The sequence below is a fragment of the Ranitomeya imitator genome, chromosome 4, assembly GCF_032444005.1.
Source record: "Ranitomeya imitator isolate aRanImi1 chromosome 4, aRanImi1.pri, whole genome shotgun sequence".
Taxonomy (NCBI): Eukaryota; Metazoa; Chordata; class Amphibia; order Anura; family Dendrobatidae; genus Ranitomeya; species Ranitomeya imitator.
Window position 1 is genome coordinate 407,453,332 of NC_091285.1, and position 20,855 is coordinate 407,474,186.

Below are 20,855 nucleotides of genomic sequence, written 5' to 3' on the forward strand. Positions count from 1 at the left end.
ATGTAATGACGGTGAAATGAGAGGAAAGCACATACGTAGTAATGAAAACAGATTCAGCAAAATGAGGCCCGCTAAAACTAGATAGCAGAGGATACAAAAGTGAACTGCGCGGTCAGCGAAAAACCCTACAAAAAACCATCCTGAAATTACCTGAACTCATGTGCCAACTCATGGAACATGAGGAGTAATATCAGCCCACTAGAGCAACCAGCAACAAGGAATCACATAACTGCAAGCTGGACTAAAACAAAAATAAAGCAAAACGTGGAACAGGAAAATCAAAAACTTAGCTTGTCCTGATGATTACAGAAGCGGAAAGCAGAGGTAACAAGACACACTGATTACATTGATCGCCGGCGAGGAAATGACAAGAAAGCCAGGTTAAATAGGAAACTCCCATATCCTGATAGAACAGGTGGACACCAGAGACCGCAGAGAACACAAGTCACCCAGTACCATCTGTAACCACCAGAGGGAACCCAAAAACAGAATCCACTACAGTACCCCCCCCTTGAGGAGGGGTCACCGAACCCTCACGAGAACCACCAGGGCGACCAGGATGAGCCCTATGAAATGCACGGACCAAATCAGCAGCATGAACATCAGAGGCAACCACCCAAGAATTATCCTCCTGACCATAACCCTTCCACTTGACCAAATACTGAAGTTTCCGTCTGGAAACACGAGAATCCAAGATCTTCTCTACAACATACTCCAATTCTCCCTCCACCAGCACCGGAGCAGGAGGCTCAAGCGAAGGAACAACAGGTACCTCATACTTCCGCAACAACGACCGATGGAACACATTATGAATAGCAAACGATGCCGAGAGATCCATACGAAACGACACAGGGTTAAGAATTTCCAAGATCCTATAGGGACCGATAAACCGAGGCTTGAACTTAGGAGAAGAGACCTTCATAGGAACAAAACGAGAAGACAACCACACCAAGTCCCCAACACGAAGTCGAGGACCCACGCGGTGACGGCGATTAGCAAACTGCTGAGCCCTCTCCTGGGATAACTTCAAATTGTCCACCACATGACTCCAAATCTGATGCAACCTATCCACCACCATGTCCACTCCAGGACAATCAGAAGGCTCCACCTGACCAGAGGAAAAACGAGGATGAAACCCCGAATTACAAAAGAAAGGAGAAACCAAGGTAGCAGAACTAGCCCGATTATTAAGGGCAAATTCGGCAAGCGGCAAAAAGGTAACCCAGTCATCTTGATCAGCAGAAACAAAACACCTTAAATAAGTTTCCAAGGTCTGATTAGTTCGTTCCGTCTGGCCATTCGTCTGAGGATGGAATGCAGACGAAAAGGACAAATCAATGCCCATCTTAGCACAGAACGTCCGCCAAAATCTAGACACAAACTGGGATCCCCTGTCAGAAACAATGTTCTCCGGAATCCCATGCAAACGAACCACGTTCTGAAAAAACAGAGGGACCAACTCAGAGGAGGAAGGTAACTTAGGCAAGGGGACCAGATGAACCATCTTAGAAAAGCGGTCACACACAACCCAGATGACGGACATTTTTTGAGAGACAGGGAGATCCGAAATAAAGTCCATGGAAATGTGCGTCCAAGGCCTCTTCGGGATAGGCAAAGGTGACAACAATCCACTGGCCCGAGAACAGCAAGGCTTAGCCTGAGCGCAAACTTCACAAGACTGCACAAAAGAACGCACATCCCTCGACAAGGAAGACCACCAAAAAGACCTGGCCACCAAGTCTCTAGTACCAAATATTCCAGGATGACCTGCCAACGCAGAAGAATGGACCTCGGAGATGACTCTACTGGTCCAATTATCCGGAACAAACAGTCTTTCAGGCGGACAACGATCAGGTTTATCCGCCTGAAACTCCTGCAAAGCATGTCGCAAGTCTGGGAAGACAGCCGACAAAATCACCCCATCCCTAAGGATACCAGTGGGCTCAGAATTTCCAGGGGAATCAGGCACAAAACTCCTAGAAAGAGCATCCGCCTTCACATTCTTTGAACCTGGCAGATATGAAACCACAAAATCGAAACGGGAGAAAAACAGTGACCAACGAGCCTGTCTAGGATTCAAACGCTTGGCAGACTCAAGGTAAATCAGATTTTTGTGATCAGTCAAGACCACCACACGATGTCTAGCACCCTCAAGCCAATGACGACACTCCTCAAATGCCCACTTCATGGCCAAAAGCTCCCGATTACCAACATCATAATTCCGCTCAGTGGGCGAAAACTTTCTAGAAAAGAACGCACATGGCTTCATCACCGAGCAATCGGAGCTTCTCTGTGACAAAACCGCCCCCGCTCCAATCTCAGAAGCATCAACCTCAACCTGAAAAGGAAGCGAAACATCTGGCTGACGCAACACAGGAGCAGAAGAAAACCGGCGCTTAAGTTCCTGAAAGGCCTCCACAGCCGCAGGAGACCAATCAGCAACATCAGCACCCTTCTTAGTCAGATCCGTCAAAGGCTTAACAACACTAGAAAAATTAGTTATGAAACGACGATAAAAATTAGCAAAGCCCAAGAACTTCTGTAGACTCTTAAGAGATGTAGGCTGCGTCCAGTCACAAATAGCTTGAACCTTGACGGGATCCATCTCAATAGTAGAAGGGGAAAAAATATACCCCCCCAAAAAAATCTTCTGGACTCCAAAGAGACACTTTGAACCTTTTACAAACAAAGAATTGGCCCGCAGGACCTGAAACACCTTCCTGACCTGCTGAACATGGGACTCCCAGTCATCAGAAAAAACCAAAACATCATCCAAATACACAATCATAAATTTATCCAGATATTCACGGAAAATATCTTGCATAAAGGACTGGAAGACAGAAGGAGCATTAGAAAGTCCAAAAGGCATCACCAAATACTCAAAATGGCCCTCAGGCGTATTAAATGCGGTTTTCCACTCATCACCCTGCTTAATCCGCACAAGATTATACGCACCCCGAAGATCAATCTTAGTGAACCATTTAGCCCCCTTAATGCGAGCGAACAAATCAGTCAACAATGGCAAAGGATACTGATATTTGACCGTAATCTTATTCAAAAGACGGTAATCTATACAAGGCCTCAAGGAACCATCTTTTTTGGCCACGAAAAAAAAACCTGCTCCCAAAGGAGATGAAGATGGACGGATATGTCCCTTTTCCAAGGACTCCTTAACATAATCCCGCATAGCAGTATGCTCTGGCACTGACAGATTGAACAAACGACCTTTAGGGAATTTACTGCCAGGAATCAAATGTATAGCACAATCGCAATCCCTGTGAGGAGGAAGCGAATTGAGCTTAGGCTCCTCAAAAACATCCCGATAATCAGACAAAAATACAGGAACCTCAGAAGGAGTAGATGAAGCGATAGGAATCGGAGGTGCATCATCATGAACCCCCTGACATCCCCAGCTTAACACAGACATCGTTTTCCAGTCCAAGACTGGGTTATGAGTTTGTAACCATGGCAGACCAAGCACTAAGACATCATGTAAATTATACAGTACCAGGAAGCGAATCACCTCCTGATGAACGGGAGTCATACGCATGGTCACGTGTGTCCAGTACTGAGGTTTATTCATAGCCAAAGGTGCAGAGTCAATTCCTTTCAAAGGAATAGGGACTTCCAGAGGCTCCAGACTAAACCCACAGCGGTTGGCAAATGACCAATCCATAAGACTCAGGGCAGCGCCTGAATCCACATAGACATCGACGGAAATGGCTGATAATGAACAAATCAGAGTCACAGACAGAATGAACTTAGACTGTAAAGTACTAATGGCAACAGACTTATCAACCTTTTTTGTGCGTTTAGAGCATGCTGATATAACATGAGCTGAATCACCACAATAAAAACACAACCCATTTTTCCGCCTATAGTTTTGCCGTTCACTTCTGGACTGAATTCTATCACATTGCATTGTCTCAGGTGCCTGTTCAGAAGACACCGCCAAATGGTGCACAGGTTTGCGCTCCCGTAAACGCCGATCAATCTGAATAGCCATAGTCATAGACTCATTCAGACCTGTAGGCGCCGGGAACCCCACCATAACATCTTTAATGGCCTCAGAAAGGCCATCTCTGAATTTTGCAGCCAGAGCGCCCTCATTCCACTGAGTAAGCACCGACCATTTCCGAAATTTCTGACAATATATTTCTGCTTCATCTTGCCCCTGAGAGAGAGCCAATAAAGCTTTTTCAGCCTGAATCTCTAGGTTAGGTTCCTCATAGAGCAAACCCAATGCCAGAATAAACGCATCCACATTGAGCAACGCAGGATCCCCTGGTGCCAATGCAAATGCCCAATTCTGAGGGTCACCCCGCAGGAAAGATATTACAATTTTGACTTGCTGAGCAGGGTCTCCAGAGGAGCGAGATTTCAAAGAAAGAAACAACTTGCAATTGTTCCTGAAATTCAGAAAACTAGATCTATCTCCAGAAAAAAACTCTGGGATAGGAATTCTAGGTTCAGACATAGGAGCATGTACAACAAAATCTTGTATATTTTGAACCTTAGCAGCAAGATTATTCAGGCTGGAAGCCAAACTCTGGACGTCCATGATAAACAGCTGAGGTCAGAGCCATTCAAGGATTAAGAGGAGGTAAGACGCAGCCAGGCTGCAATTAAGGCTAGGCAGCAAACTCTGAGGGAAGGAAAAAAAAAAAAAAACTTCCTCAGACTACTTTTCCTCCTACTTCAGCCAATATGATTACCACTTTTCGGGCCGTCGATACTGTCATGATCCCAATGGCAGGGGATCACAAAAGGACAAGCACACAAAAAACAGAACAAGCTCTAGGGTGATGGAAACTGAGCTGACCGCGATCCTGAACCTAATTCACAACACTAGCAGTAGCCGGGGAACGTGCCTACGATGATTCTAGACGTCTCGCGCCAGCCGAAGGACTAGCTTCCCCTATTAGAAGAAACAAAGACCTCTCTTGCCTCCAGAGAAACACCCCACAGAAATAGCAGCCCCCCACATGTAATGACGGTGAAATGAGAGGAAAGCACATACGTAGTAATGAAAACAGATTCAGCAAAATGAGGCCCGCTAAAACTAGATAGCAGAGGATACAAAAGTGAACTGCGCGGTCAGCGAAAAACCCTACAAAAAACCATCCTGAAATTACCTGAACTCATGTGCCAACTCATGGAACATGAGGAGTAATATCAGCCCACTAGAGCAACCAGCAACAAGGAATCACATAACTGCAAGCTGGACTAAAACAAAAATAAAGCAAAACGTGGAACAGGAAAATCAAAAACTTAGCTTGTCCTGATGATTACAGAAGCGGAAAGCAGAGGTAACAAGACACACTGATTACATTGATCGCCGGCGAGGAAATGACAAGAAAGCCAGGTTAAATAGGAAACTCCCATATCCTGATAGAACAGGTGGACACCAGAGACCGCAGAGAACACAAGTCACCCAGTACCATCTGTAACCACCAGAGGGAGCCCAAAAACAGAATCCACAACACACCTCTCATAAATTTAGACTTTTGGTTACAGGGAGTGTTCATAATGGATAACGCCTAATAGGAGAAATACCCCCTCCCCCTTCTCCCATCCAAATTTATCACCCATTAAAGTCATAGGTGCTTCCATGAACTCCCAAAGGAGAGCAGCTCTTTGTAGAGGTTAACAGAAAGGGATCCTGTGCTGGGGACCCCCCTAGGTTACATTCCCATGCCCTGGGGGTGTCTAAAGCAGACAAACCCTTTCCCTGCTAGAACCTCCAAATTTCACCAAGGCCGGCACATTACGTGGGGTGGTCAATCTCACTAATGGCACTGATCGTGGCAGCGTGGCCTCTATTATGGAATCTTCTTTATCACACTTATTTATGACCTCATAAAAGTTGTCATGGTTACTGCAGGGGCTATTACTGATGACAGGCCCCACTCTTTCATCATTGGTAATTCACTTCATTATAGAGGCAAATAACTGCACTTATTACCAAGCAGGCGCCTATCATTATGGCTTCCCCTAGGCACAATAAGAAATACAAATTAAACTGTGCAAGTGTTTCAGGAGTGTTTTGCACTTTTTAAGTCCAGAGACTGGATTTATAGCTGGCACTTCACACAGAAAAAAATAAGGGGAAATTACTTGTAAAATAATATTGTAGGGAATTACCTTTCAAGCATTTTCCTAATGTACAGTTCACATAATTACATAGGTTGAACTTGATGGTCCTAGGTCTTTTTTCAACCTATCTTCAAAGTTATATATTTTACGGTGCTAGATTATTTATAACTCACAACAGGGCTGGACTGGCCATCGGGCAGTTCTGGCAAATGTCAGAAGGGCCGGTGCCAGTAGTGGGCCGCTGCACGCCGACTCACCCCCCCAGCGCCGCCACTGCCGCATTCAACTAGGCCGGCGTCTATGATGCCGGTACAGTTGAATGCAATGATGGAGGAGAGAGCATCACCTGTCGCTCCCTCTCCCATCATTCCCCGCTCTGCCTCTGACACTGCGGGTGCACGTGCACTCACTGTGTTCCAGACAGTGCAGCGGCAGCCACCGAGACAGGAGCAGGGAGCACTGCAGGCACGAGGGGAGGTGAGAAGTGTTTTTTTTACTGGACTGTGGGGCCATTCTAGGGGGGGAGGAGAGATGTGGGCTGTGCTGCATACTACTATGTGGGCTGTGCTATACACTACTATGTGGTCTCTGCTGTATACTACTATGTGGGCTGTGCTATACACTACTGTGTGGGCTGTTCTGTATACTACTGTGTGGGCAGTGCTGTATACTACTATGTGGGCTGTATTGTATACTACTGTGTGGACTGTGCTATACACTACTGTGTGGGCTGTGCTGTATACTACTGTGTGGGCTGTGCTGTATACTACTATGTGGGCTGTGCTGTATACTACTATGTGGGCTGTGCTATACACTACTGTGTGGGCTGTGCTGTATACTACTGTGTGAGCTGTGCTGTATACTACTATGTGGGCTGTGCTGTATACTACTATGTGGGCTGTGCTATACACTACTGTGTGGGCTGTGCTGTATACTACTGTGTGGGCTGTGCTGTGTACTACTGTGTGGACTCTACTGTATACTACTATGTGGGCTGTGCTGTATACTACTATGTGGGCTCTGCTATACACTTCTGTGTGGGCTCTGCTGTATACTACTATCTGGGCTGTGCTATACACTACTATGTGGACTCTGCTGTATACTACTACGTGGGCTGTGCTATACACTACTGTGTGGGCTGTTCTGTATACTACTGTGTGGGCTGTGCTGTATACTACTATGTGGGCTGTGCTGTATACTACTATGTGGGCTGTGCTATACACTTCTGTGTGGGCTGTGCTGTATACTACTGTGTGGGCTGTGCTGTATACTACTATGTGGGCTGTGCTGTATACTACTATGTGTGCTATACACTACTGTGTGGGCTGTGCTGTATACTACTGTGTGGGCTGTGCTGTATACTACTGTGTGGACTCTACTGTATACTACTATGTGGGCTGTGCTGTATACTACTATGTGGGCTCTGCTATACACTTCTGTGTGGGCTCTGCTGTATACTACTATGTGGGCTGTGCTATACACTACTATGTGGACTCTGCTGTATACTACTACGTGGGCTGTGCTATACACTACTGTGTGGGCTGTTCTGTATACTACTGTGTGGGCAGTGCTTTATATTACTATGTGGGCAGTATTGTATACTACTGTGTGGGCAGTGCTTTATATTACTATGTGGGCAGTATTGTATACTACTGTGTGGGTTGTGCTATACACTACTGTGTGGGCTGTGCTGTATACTACTATGTGGGCTGTGCTGTATACTACTATGTTGGCTGTGCTGTACACTACTATGTGGGCTGTGCTATACACTGCTGTGTGGGCTGTGCTGTATACTACTGTGTGGGCTGTGCTGTATACTACTGTGTGGGCTCTACTGTATACTACTATGTGTGCTATGCTGTATACTACTACTACTATGTGGGCTCTCCTAGTCTAGTGTTTCACTGTTTGGGCTCAGTCCTTTCATCTGCCTTTATTCACACTGAGGTCAACATTGACACATGGTAAGGTTTTAATATTAGATAGTTTAGGACTGTCCCGATCAGAGTTACCGTGACGAGGTGGGATGGCTTTTGTGCTATTTTTTGATCAAAAAACAGTATTACTAAAAACTCTGTGTTATTTAAATGCATTTTTGCTTTTTTTACTTAGTTATATCTGGGTTTTCATTTACTTTTTTCTCTTGTAGGTTTTATGTTTTGTGGCCATTTTTAACATGCGTTTTACCTCTGCATGTATACCAACTTAAGTTAAGCTCAATTTTGTGTTTTTTTTGCATTCTGTGCAATCCGGGGTGTGGCCTCCCTGTTTCTGAGCTAGAAACTATATAAGGCTTCCCTAGTCTAGTGTTTCACTGTTTGGGCTCAGTCCTTTCATCTGCCCTTATTCACACTGAGGTCAACATTGACACATGGTAAGGTTTTAATATTAGATAGTTTAGGACTGTCCCGATCAGAGTTACCGTGACGAGGTGGGATGGCTTTTGTGCTATTTTTTTAATCAAAAAACAGTATTACTAAAAACTCTGTGTTATTTAAATGCATTTTTGCTTTTTTTAATTAGTTATATCAGGGTTTTCATTTACTTTTTTCTCTTGTAGGTTTTACACTATGTGGGCTCTGCTATATAATTCTGTGTGGGCTCTGCTGTATACTACTATGTGGGCTGTGCTATACACTACTGTGTGGGCTGTGCTGCATACTACTGTGTGGGCTCTGCTGTATACTACTATGTGGGCTGTGCTGTATACTACTATGTGGGCAGTGCTGTATACTACTATGTGGGCAGTGCTGTATACTACTATGTGGGCAGTGCTATATACTACTTTGTGGGCTGTGCTGTATACTGCTACATGGGCTGTGCTGTATACTGCTACGTGGGCTGTGTTATATGCTATGCGGGTTGTGCTATATACTATGGGGGGTATATTATATTCTATGTGGAGGCCGTGTTATATACTATGTGGCTGTTATATACTATCGTGGGCGTATATTATATTCTATGGGGGAGGCTCTGTTATACTATGGGGGCTGCATTATATTCTGTGGGGGCTACATTATATATTATGAGGAGGTGGGCTGTATTATATTCTATGTGGTGGCTGCATTATACTCTGGGGTGGCTGCATTATATTCTGTAGGGTGGTGGCTGCAGTATACTATATGTGGGCTGCATTATACTGTATCGAGGATTATGGGGAATATGTTATACTATGTGAAGAACTATGGGGTGCATTATACTATGGAAAGTGAATTGTTTTACATGGATGACTATGGCGGTGCATTATACTATATGGAGCACTATGAGGAGTGTATTATGCTATATGGAGCACTATGAGGAGTGTATTATACTATATGGAGGACTGAGCAGTGTTTTTTAATATATGGAGGACTATAGGGAGTGTATTATACTATATGGAGGACTGAGGTGCACATTATAATATATGAAGGCCTATGGGGTGTATTTTACTAAACAAATAAAATGCTGCATATTCAGATTGTTTTTGCTGGAACAAAAATCATTGTTCTCAGCAGCGCATCCCCAGCGTAAACTGTAGATGTGCTGCTGATAACTTGATACTCTGTTAGTGATCTATTAGTGATCGTTCTGTCCCATCATTATTCCTCAGCTGGTGGAAAGAGCCCGGGAAACAAGCGTTGAACAACTTCAGTATTGTCGATCAAACTCATTTAGCGGCCTGAACTCAGCGCATGTAAATACAACTGAAATGCTTTTGTGTGATGTGCAATATGTTAGCATTTGGGGCCCCATTTTAAACTTTGCCTAGGCGTAGGGCCCCACTTTGCCTAAAACCGGCCCTGCCTACAAGTGTACAAAGATATTATACAGTCACCATGTGACAAGTGGGCCTGTGTAACTTCAAATGCCAGGGCTGAATTTTAGTCCCAATCCAACTCTGGACTCACAATGTCATGTTTTGTTAAAGCATCCAGACCTTGTTAAATGTTGCTATAGTAACTGCCATTACTAGCTCTTATGGTCGGCATGCCAGTCTGATTGCTCTTACTGTAAAGAACCCTTTCCTATTTAGCTGCCATAATTGTCTTTCCTCCACGTGTAACAAGGGAATTCCCCGGTGGGCCCCTGTGTAGATCTGGGCCCCCAACCCCACTGCATGGGCAGTACTTGGCATAATTCACTTGATTCACTCTGTACAGAAAAAAGCAGCATCTCATCATTCATTAACGCTACCCAGTTTATTCTTATATAGAGATATAGGTAAATTTGTGAACAAAGGTAGTATAATATTTGCATGCAGGTGAAAAGTGGGCCCCCCAAAGTCAATGTTATTGGTGGGCCCTTGTCACCCCAGTCCGACACTGGATGCAAGTATTATTCTGTAATTGAACAAGGCATAATGTGGGACATTTTGTATTTTTGACCAAGTACAATTCAACAGGCATGTTATTCATAGTTTTAAGTTTGAAAGAACACACAAGTCTATCTAATTTAACCTATAACATAACATGTTGATCCAGATGAAGGCAAGAACCCCAAGAGACAAATGCTAATTGCCCCATTTTAGAGAAACATTCCTTTCCAACTCAAAACATGGCAATCAGACTAGTTCCCTGGATCAGCATCTGATCTCCAAGATCTAGTAGGCATAATCTGTAATATTATATTTTTCAAGAAAAACATCCAGGCCCTCCTTAAATTCATTACACCATGTTGTGGCAGAGAATAACATAGTCTCTTTTCTTGTTCAACAAAGAATCACTATCTGTGATGATGATTTAACTTTCTTTTGTTTAGATGCAGAGGATGCCCCCTTGCCATAGATCATTAGAATGAATTACCGTATTTTTCGGACTATAACACACACCGGACCATAAGACGCACCCCAAATTTTCAGAAGGAAAATAGTGAAAAAAATTAATGTGTCACATGGGGGTCCGTCTTACAGTGGTAATTCAGTTTACCTGGGGGGATCGGCAGCGCTGGTGGAGCATAGTCACAGGGGTGTTCGGTGGTCTGGCAATATGACTCCCATCCCAGACTGGTGCGGCAAGTTTGGCAGTGCTAAAGGTGCGGGTGCTCCGCTGACATTTTCTGAAAGCCTGGAGCCCCGTACATCCATTGCTGTGATGCGGTAGCCTCTGGGAAATCCCATCCCCGGCTGGTGCGGCAGGTTCGGCGGTGCTTTGTGGTGCAGGGGATGTGCCAGCATTTTGTGAAAGCCCGAAGGCCCCGCACATCCATTGTTGGGATGCGGTGGCCTTCGGGAAAATGGCCGCCGGTGGCGGCGCATGCTCAGATTGAGATCTCGACAACGAGATCTCGTGCCAAAAAATGCCAGCGCAGCACAAAATGCTGGTGCAGCCCCTGCACCACAGAGCACCGCCGAACTTGCCACACCAGCCTGGGAAGGTAGTGTGATTATCACCTTGCAGCGTCGGACCGCCGCATAATCGCCCAACTCTTGCTGCCACCACACTACTTGTAAGTATATACTGACTATAAGATGCAACCCCATTTTCCCCAAAAAAAATTTTGAAAAAAAGTGCGTCTTATAGTCCAAAAAATACGGTATATTTGCAATCAATTTGGCCTTTTTTCTTAAAGATACTCTGTTTTATCCTGAAATTTCTAGCCAATGATGTCCCAGATGTGTTCAATTGGCCTGGTGTGGTCATGTTGAAAAACGGCTCCTGGGAGACTTTGGTAAAATGGACATACCACTGGTTGTAACACCAAATCAATGTAATACAGAGCTGTTAGTTTAAAGGGAACCTGTCAGCTGTTTTTGCCGATATTAGCTGCTGCCACCACCTTTCAGGGCTTATCTTCAGCATTCTATATTGCTGTAGATAAGCCCCCGATCTGACCCACAAGAGAAGAAAAATACGTTTTATTATACTCACCCGGGGGAGTGGTCCAGTTCGATGGGTGTCACAGGACCCGGGTCTGGCGCCTCCCATCTTCTTGCGATGCAGTCCTCTTGCTTCTTCATTGCTTCCAGGCATTGCGCTCCTGTGCAGGCTTACTTATCTGTCCTGTTGAGGGCAGAGCAAAGTACTGCAGTGCGCAGGCGCCAAGAAAGGTCAGAGAGGCCCAACACCTGCGCACTGCAGGAATTTGCTCTGCCTTCAACAGTGCAGAGAAGTATGCGTGCGCAGGAGCGCGATGCCGGGGAGCAATGAAGAAGCAGGAGGGCGGCGTCACAAGAAGATGGGAGGTGCCGGACCCGGACCTTTGACACCCATTGGACCGGACCGCCCTCTGGGTGAGTATAATAAAACTTATGTTTCTTCTCTTGCAGGTCAGATTGGGGGCTTACTTACAGCATTATAGAATGCTGTAGATGAGCCCTGAAAGGCGGTGGCTGCATCTTATAGCGGCGAAAACAGATGACAGGTTCCCTTTAAGTGGAATGAAGACTAGAGAGGTATAGCTACAGTGTTGTAAAGTTAGCTGCCAGCAGCAAATTTGCATGCCCAAGTGCACTCAGCGTGCAGAATATTCCTTAGACAATAATTAATAACCTCAATACTATTAACATGTCTACTTATCTTTCACTTTTTGGAATTCCATGACTTTTCTTTCTTTCTTGGTGTTGCAATTGCAATGTTAAGTGTGTGTGTATACATGTATATTCAGGTGCTTCTCACAAAATTAGAATGTCATCAAAAAGTTAATTTATTCAATACAAAAAGTAAAACTCATGTACTGTATTAGATACAGTCATTACAAACAGAGTGATCTATTTCAAGTGTTTGTTTCTGTTAATGTTGATGATTATGGCTTACAGACAATGAAAACGCAAAAGTCGTTATCTCAATAAATTAGAATTATTAACAAAAAACACCTTCAAAGCATTTAAAAAGGTCCCTTAGTGTTAGGCACCAGGATTCTCCCGCTACACAGGGTAGATTCCAAGCCTTGTCTGCCTCGCCGGTCTCCTATTCAGGTTCGGCCGCTGCAGGTGCTGCTAAGCATAGACAGCGTCTTGCTCAGGCTCATGATGTACACTTGGTTACTGCTAGCCAGTGGTATTCAAACGCAGTATCTTCTCATTGGTGGTCGGACGTCAGCTGCTCTGGTGACCTGGCAGTGCCGGATTGATCCACGGGCAAGGTCCTGTCCGATTGGACATGAGCCTTGTGTATAAAAGGCTCTCAGAGGTGCACACCAGGGAGCTAGTATAATTTTTGTGTGGCAGTTGCCAGTGGATACTCTACCACTCTGTCTGCATGTGTTGTGTGTCTGTCTAGCCTTGGGACTGTAGACATTGGCAGAAAACTAGCATCAGTGCGGGCAATTAGCCTTTGACTTAGCATCAGGTTCCTACATGTGTGTGGTTAGCACAGTAGAGTTCCAGAGCAAGCACAACCCTAGTCAGTGTATTATGCAGAGCATCTGTTCTGTTTCAGTGTGCAAGTGACATAGCTCAGTTGCAGAGCATCTTTCATTTCTGTGTGCGAATGACACAGCTAAGTTGCAGAGCACCTCTTTCATTTCTGTGTGCGAGTGACACAGCTCATTGCAGAGCATTGGTTTAGTTTCTGTGTGCGAGTTCAGTTCATGTGCTGTTCACACTGTGTGACATTCAACTCAGTGTGTACAGGTAATCGCTTGCCGTGTATTCCATCATTGTACACTAGCAGCAGTTTTCCATCTCTGCACGGTGGACCCTGGATTGCGATTGTGCTTCTTTGTTTATTTTATTTAGCGAAGTCCACCAACCCTAACACATAGTCTGTTTCAGTAGACTCCACAATCATGGGGAAGACTGCTGACTTGACATGTTTCCAGAAGGCAGTCATTGACACACTCTACAAGGAGGGTAAGACAAAAAAGGTCATTGCTAAAGAAGCTGGCTGTTCACAGACTGCTGTATCTAAGCATATTAAAGGAAAGTTGAGTGGAAGGCAAAAGTGTGGTAGAAAAATGTGTGCAAGCAACTGGGATAACCACAGCCTTGAAAGCATTGTTAAGAAAAGGCTGTTGAAAATTTTGGTGGACATTCACAGGGAGTGGACTGCTGCTGGAGTCATTGCTTCAAGTGCTACCACACACAGACATATCCAGGACATGGGCTTCAAGTCTCGCATTCCTTGTGTCAAGCCACTCATGATTAATATACCAAGCAGAAGCGTCTTACCTGGGCCAAGGAGAAAAAGAACTGGACTGTTGCTCAGTGCTCCAAGGTGTTGTTTTCAGATGAAAATACATTTTGCATTTCATGTGAAAATCAAGGTCCCAGAGTCTGGAGGAAGAGCAGGGAGGCACACATTCCAAGCTGCTTGAGGTCTAGTGTGAAGTTTCCACAATCAGTGATGGTTTGGGGAGCCATGTTGTCTGCTGGTGTAGGTCCACTGTGTTTAACAAGACCAAAGTTGGTGCTGCCGTCTACCAGGAAATTTTAGAGCACTTCTTGCTTCCTTCTGCCGACAAGTTTTTTGGAGATGGAAATTTCATTCTCGCCTGACCTTAACCCCATAGAGAATCTATGGGCTATTGTCAAGAGAAAGATGAGACACACCAGAACCAACCATGCGGACGAGCTGAAGGCTGCTATCAAAGCAACCTGGGCTTCCATAACACCGCAGCAGTGCCACAGGCTGTTCTCCTCCATGCCACCCTGCATTGATGCAGTAATTGATGCAAAAGGAGCCCCAACCAAATATTGAGTGCATTTACTGAACATACATTTCAGTAGGCTAACATTTCAGATTTTAACCCCTTAGTGACGGAGCCAAATTTTTGAAATCTGACGAGTGTCACTTTATGTGGTAATAACTATGGAATGCTTCAACAAATCCCACTGATTTTGAGATTGTTTTTTCGTGACACATTATACTTTATGATAATGGTAAATTTAGGTCAATATGTTTTGTGTTTATTTATAAAAAATATCAAAAATTTGAGAAAAATGTTAAAAAAATTTGCTATTTTCTAATTTTGAATGATTATCCCTTTAATCCAGATGGTCATACCACAGCAAACCATTAATAAATAACATTTCCCACATGTCGGCTTTACATCAGCACCATTTGTAAAATGTTATTTTATTTTGTTAGCATTTTAGGAGGTTTAAAAATGTAGCAGCAATTTTTCATTTTTTTCAAGGAAATTTACAAAGTTTATTTTTTTAGGGACTTATCCATGTTTGAAGTGACTTTAGGGGTTCCATATATTGGGAAACCCCCAAACGTGATACCATTTTAAAAACAGCACCCCTAGACATCTTGAAAACTGCTGTCAGGAAGTTTATTAACCCTTCAGGTGCTTTACAGGAATTAATGCAAAGTGGTATGACAGAAATGAAAATGTGTATTTTTACCACCTAAATGCCTCTAACTTCTGAATAGATTACTACAGCTGTCAGACTCTAAGGCTATGTTCACACCTTGCGTCGGGTCCCTGCGGGTTCTCCCGCAGCGGATTTGATAAATCTGCAGGGCAAAACAACTGCGGTTCTCCCTGCAGATTTATCGCGGTTTGTTCCGCGTTTTCCGCTGCGGGTTTCCGCCTATACTATTGATGCTGCATATGAGCAATATGCAGCATCAATAGTAATGTTAAAAATAATAAAATCTGGTTATACTCACCCTCTGATGTCCGGAGCTCCTGGGCGCTGCACCCGGCGGTCCGGTTCCTAAGATGCTGTGGGAGAAGGACCCTTCGTGACGTCACGGTCATGTGACCGCGACGTCACCGCAGGTCCTGGTCGCACAGCAACTCTGACCGGACAGCCGCGTGCAGCGCCCAGGAGCTCCGGACATCAGAGGGTGAGTATAACCAGAGTTTTTATTTTTTAACCCCAAATATGGTTCCCAGGGCCTGGAGGAGAGTCTCCTCTCCTCCACCCCGGGTACCACCCGCACATTATCCGCTTACTTCCCGCAACGTGGGCAAAGCCCCATGCGGGAAGTAAGCGGTTCAATGTATTCCTATGGGTGCAGAATCGCTGCGATTCTGCACAAAGAAGTGACATGCTGCGGGTTGTAAACCGCTGCGTTCCCGCGCGGTTTTTCCCGCAGCATGTGCACAGCGGTTTGCGGTTTCCATAGGGTTTACATGTTACTGTAAACGCTATGGAAACTGCTGCGGACCCGCAGCATCAAAATCGCGGCGGTTCCGCGGTAAAAACCGCTAAGTGTGAATATAGCCTAAGGCCGCTATTTGGTCGTGAATTCCCATGGCAAGCATCAGGACCACAAAATCGTGATCTGAGTCCACCAGTTTGGATAAAGAGGAAGCCCCCACACTCTGTTAACCGGTTATAATGATGTAGTCACTATTGACAGCAGCATCTAAGGGGTTAAACAGATTTGGAAAGAGCAAATACTGATCATGGCTTATACAGCAAGTTGTCAGCTATTGTGCACAACCGACAGCTGCAGGATTGTCACCTGTATGGGGATACTATTCTCTTATCTCTCAGGTCAGTTAAAAGACGTATTGGCGGTCATTAAGGGGCTAAAATCATTTTTCAAGCTGGTGTTATAAAGTATTCTAATATACTGAGATAATGACTTTTGGGTTTTCATTGTCTGTAAGCCATAATCATCAACATTAACAGAAATAAACACTTGAAATAGATCACTCTGTTTGTAATGACTGTATCTAATATATGAGTTTCACTTTTTGTATTGAAGAACTGAAATAAATTAACTTTTTTATGATATTCTAATTTTGTGAGAAGCACCTTTATATTATCATTTGCGTTTTGCCTTTATTGAATTGTATACTGAGCCACTAAAACAAAACTGGTTGTAATCAGTTGCATCAAACGTGAATGGTGTGGACTGTGTTTTACCGGCCTGAAAGTGCTTGTTTAATCCAGGAGATGGTGATTCTGCAAGCTAATCCTCTAACCTGTCACAAGTATGTATATGTACTTATATAGACTGGTACACATTCTTACAATCAACTTTTAGGTTGCATGAATTCATTTCATTTAAATACTTCACATTATGTAAAATTTTCTAATCTGTTATACTGTCACAACTCTGTTGTCAGAATACCTGGAGCCAGGGGCTCCTCCCCTGTCCAAAACGCTAGGGGGCAGCCTAGATATCCCTGCTCCCTGGATTACTTCTGATGGTGAAGACGCCGGGCCAAAAACCTTACTGAACTCTTGAATCAGCCCTATATCTGTCCCCTTCCCCCACCCAGGGAAGTGGGGAATAATTGCGTGTGTATATACAGAAACCAGACTAACAAGGGAGGACATACAGGTATAGAACAAAATACCAAACATGCAAATATCCACTCATAGACAAAAGAGAGGAACACTGGGGGGAATAGGAAGAATAACCAAATAGGAGAGAATGAGTATTTTGCACACAGCCGAAACACCAAGCAACAGTCACAGATCAACACTCCAAACGCCTCTACTAGCAACTGATACCTCCACTCCATACCAGGCAGTTTAAGACTAACACTGGCAATCCAGATTGCCAGAGGCAAGTATATAGGAGAGGGGAGTGGCCAATACTGAGCAGCTGAGATCATCCAAGTAGGAAAACTTCAGAGACTCTAGGGTTATGTGCACACGTTGCAGATTTGCTTCTGTATAATTCTGCGTGGATTCTGTCTCTCTTGGCTGAAAACGCAGTTGAAATTCCGTGCGGATTTGATGCGAATTTTCATACGGATTTGTAAGCTAAATAAAAATATGTTATTAAAAAAATGTGATGTAATTTCCTTGTTCAACTTCTTCAGCCAGATACCCTCATTAATATTATATAAAGACACACACACACATACACACGCACAATTAAATAAACAGACACACACAAAGTCACGAGCCTATGTAGGAGCATTGATTCCGAAAAATACTGCACTCGTCAAAATTAAGTTTTATGCTTAACTCTTGCTTTTCGGAATCATTGACTATTGGACAATCTATCCCTTCTTACAAGCACCGTCCAACTCCCTTAGTTGAGTGCTAGCCCTCTGTTTCCATTTGTAGGAGCCTTAACTTAATTACCCTACATATGCTGTAACAAAACAGCAACTGTTATTAGGCTACTTCCCCATGGTCAGTAATTGGCAGCGCTTTGGATGCAGCACATGTCTCATATGTCCAAAGCGCTGCTGGCTTTTGAACGCAGGTGCTCATTGAATCATGCGGAATCACCTATACATTGAACAGGTGATATTTATCTTGCGGAGACTGAGTGTCTCCACAAGATAAATTGACATGCTGTGGTCTGGAAAGATGCGATGCATGTCTGTCTCCACAGGGAAGCCGCGGGCACCGGTGCATGCATAGTGAACATGGGATTTCTTGAAATCCCATCCACTATGCTGTAACATCTGGCCGCTGCGGGTTGGACGCTGTGGATGTACACAGCATCCAACCCGCAACGTTTACTGACTGTGGGAACATACCCTCAGAAATCTGCGTGAAATGCAATATCTATTTTTTTTTTATTTAAAAAATTTGCGTGGGCTCCCGTGTAATTTTAATAACCAGCAGAGGGAAAGCCGATGGCTGAGAGCTGATTTTAATATTCTGGGAAGGAGCCAATAGCCAGAATTGTCCCAGGCTATTAGTCTCATCCCACAGCTGTTTGCCTAGCCTTTGCTGACTAGTTTACAGGGGAACCCCAGAAAAAAATTGACATGAGGTCCCCCTATAAAATCAAACCAGCAAAGGCTAGGCAGACAGCTGCGAGCTGATATTAATAGCCTGGGAAGGGGCCATGTATATTGGCACCCCCCAGGCTAAAACTTTCAGCTCTCAGCTTCCCCAGAAATGGCGCATCTATAAGATGCGCCAATTCTGACACCTAGTCCTGCTCTTCCCACTTGCCCTGTAGCAGTGGCAAGTGGGGTTCATATTTGATGGGGTTGATGTCACCTTTGTATTGTCAGGTGACATCAAGCCCATGGCTTAGTAATGGAGAAGCATAAATAAGACACCTATCCATTACTAATCCTCTAGTTATATGGTCAGTAAAGACAAAGCCAGAATAAAGTCCTTTAATTGAAATAATCACACAGACTCCTTTATTGAATCTTAATTTACCATACTGCATTGCCTAATCCCTGAATCCCTGGATCTCCTGTAACAAAGACCAATAATAAACCAACATAAATACTCCCTGTCCGACGTAGTCCATTTACCGATTGTCCAACGACAATCTCACGTGTAGAACAGTCACATCGCGAGGTGTGACCGCTCTACCTGGCCTCCAGTGATACACTGACAGGAGTTAATCACTCTTGCTGTGTATCACTGAGAGTTCACCGGAGTTCGTGCTCTCACTTATGAGATTTCGGGACTAGATCTCGTCGCCGAGATCTCAATCTGAGTATGCGCCTCCCCCGGCGGTCATTTTCTCAGAGGCCACTGCATCGCACCAATGGATGTGCGGGGCCTCAGGGCTTTCACAAAATGCCAGTGCAGCCCCCGCATTACAAAGCACTGCCAAACCTGCAAAGGGAGTGTGATCATCACCCTGCAGCGTTGGACCGCCGCAGAAACACCCCACTCCTGCTGCCGCCACACTACTTGTAAGTATATTTCAACTATAAGATGCACCCCCATTTCCACAAAAATAAATTTGGGGAAAAATGCATCTTTTAGTCCGAAAATATGGTAACTATAAGATGGGACCAGGATGATGACATTACTATCAGATGGGACCAGGATAGGGACATTACGCATCTTCCAGTCTGTGTTATTTTTGTGCATGTTTGAGTATTATATTGTGACTATTTCTTTTTTCTGCTTGCCTAAGTCCTATTTTGACTTACAGTCTCTCTCTTGTCTACCTCCAGCTCCCTTATTTGTATCTGTATTATGTTTAGTTTGATTGTCTTATTATTCAGTAAAAGTTATTTACCGTATTTATTTTATTATTTGGTGGTCTTTTTGCTACTTTCTCTTTTTCTTCTGTCTTGGATATATTGTCTGGAGTACTCCACCTTAGTAACTGTATGATCATTACATACTGGGAGAGCTTTATTTTAATATGCTCCCAGCCTTAAAACATAAATTGTGCTTTTTGATTATTGTTTTTGCATGGGACAGAAATGTAGGGAGGAGGAAAGGGACAGGGAGGAATAAACTAAATGGGAACAGGGACCAAGAGATAAAGACATGCGTACTACAGCAAGCCATAGAGCACTACTACATCAATGTCAGGAAGACAAATCTTTCACTGGCAGGGACAAGAATGTCTGAACGGTTTTAAAGAAATTATGGTCATTGTGACCATATCAAAAGAATCTGAAATGGAGCTGCTTGTTTCTGACCAGGATAGAAAGGGTCGTTAACCTCTTCAGCACCAGAGGAAACTAAATCCATTTAATATGGGACACAAATGACGCCATCTCTAAAGAAGACCTGCGATTCATTACCCGACCTGACCAGTCTAACTCTAGGGGGACATGACACCCTCATGACACTATATGAGTCCGGTGAGCAGTCCTACTAATGATTAAAAGTTATCTCTGCATGAACAATCAAACAGGGGAGACTGGCAATCATTGAGAACCACACACTGGACTCATATGGATGCAAACACCATGAATTTAAATGGATAAAATGTAAGTTTTGCTAAATCTTTCTCACAAAAATGTACAACTATCTGACCCTGCGCTATAACATCCTGCCTGCAGATCAGATACCATTATTTCAACACGACAGGTTCCCTTTAACTACGACAAAATGTTTGATCAGATAATAAAAGACCACTCACCTTCAGTAGACATCAGAAGTAAAAACATTTCCTGGTTTCAGACCAAGTAATAATGATGATATAAACCCTGTACCATTTTCTAACTGAAAGGAACATATTTTGATTTCTCTGCTT

At 44.1% G+C, this 20,855-nt stretch overlaps 1 protein-coding gene across 1 annotated transcript in view; it reads left to right on the plus strand.

Annotated features, from left to right (window-relative positions):
* Nucleotides 1-20,855, plus strand: part of LOC138674530 (leucine-rich repeat-containing protein 40-like) — a 115,285-nt gene that overhangs the window by 13,769 nt on the left and 80,661 nt on the right. The window lies entirely within an intron of this gene.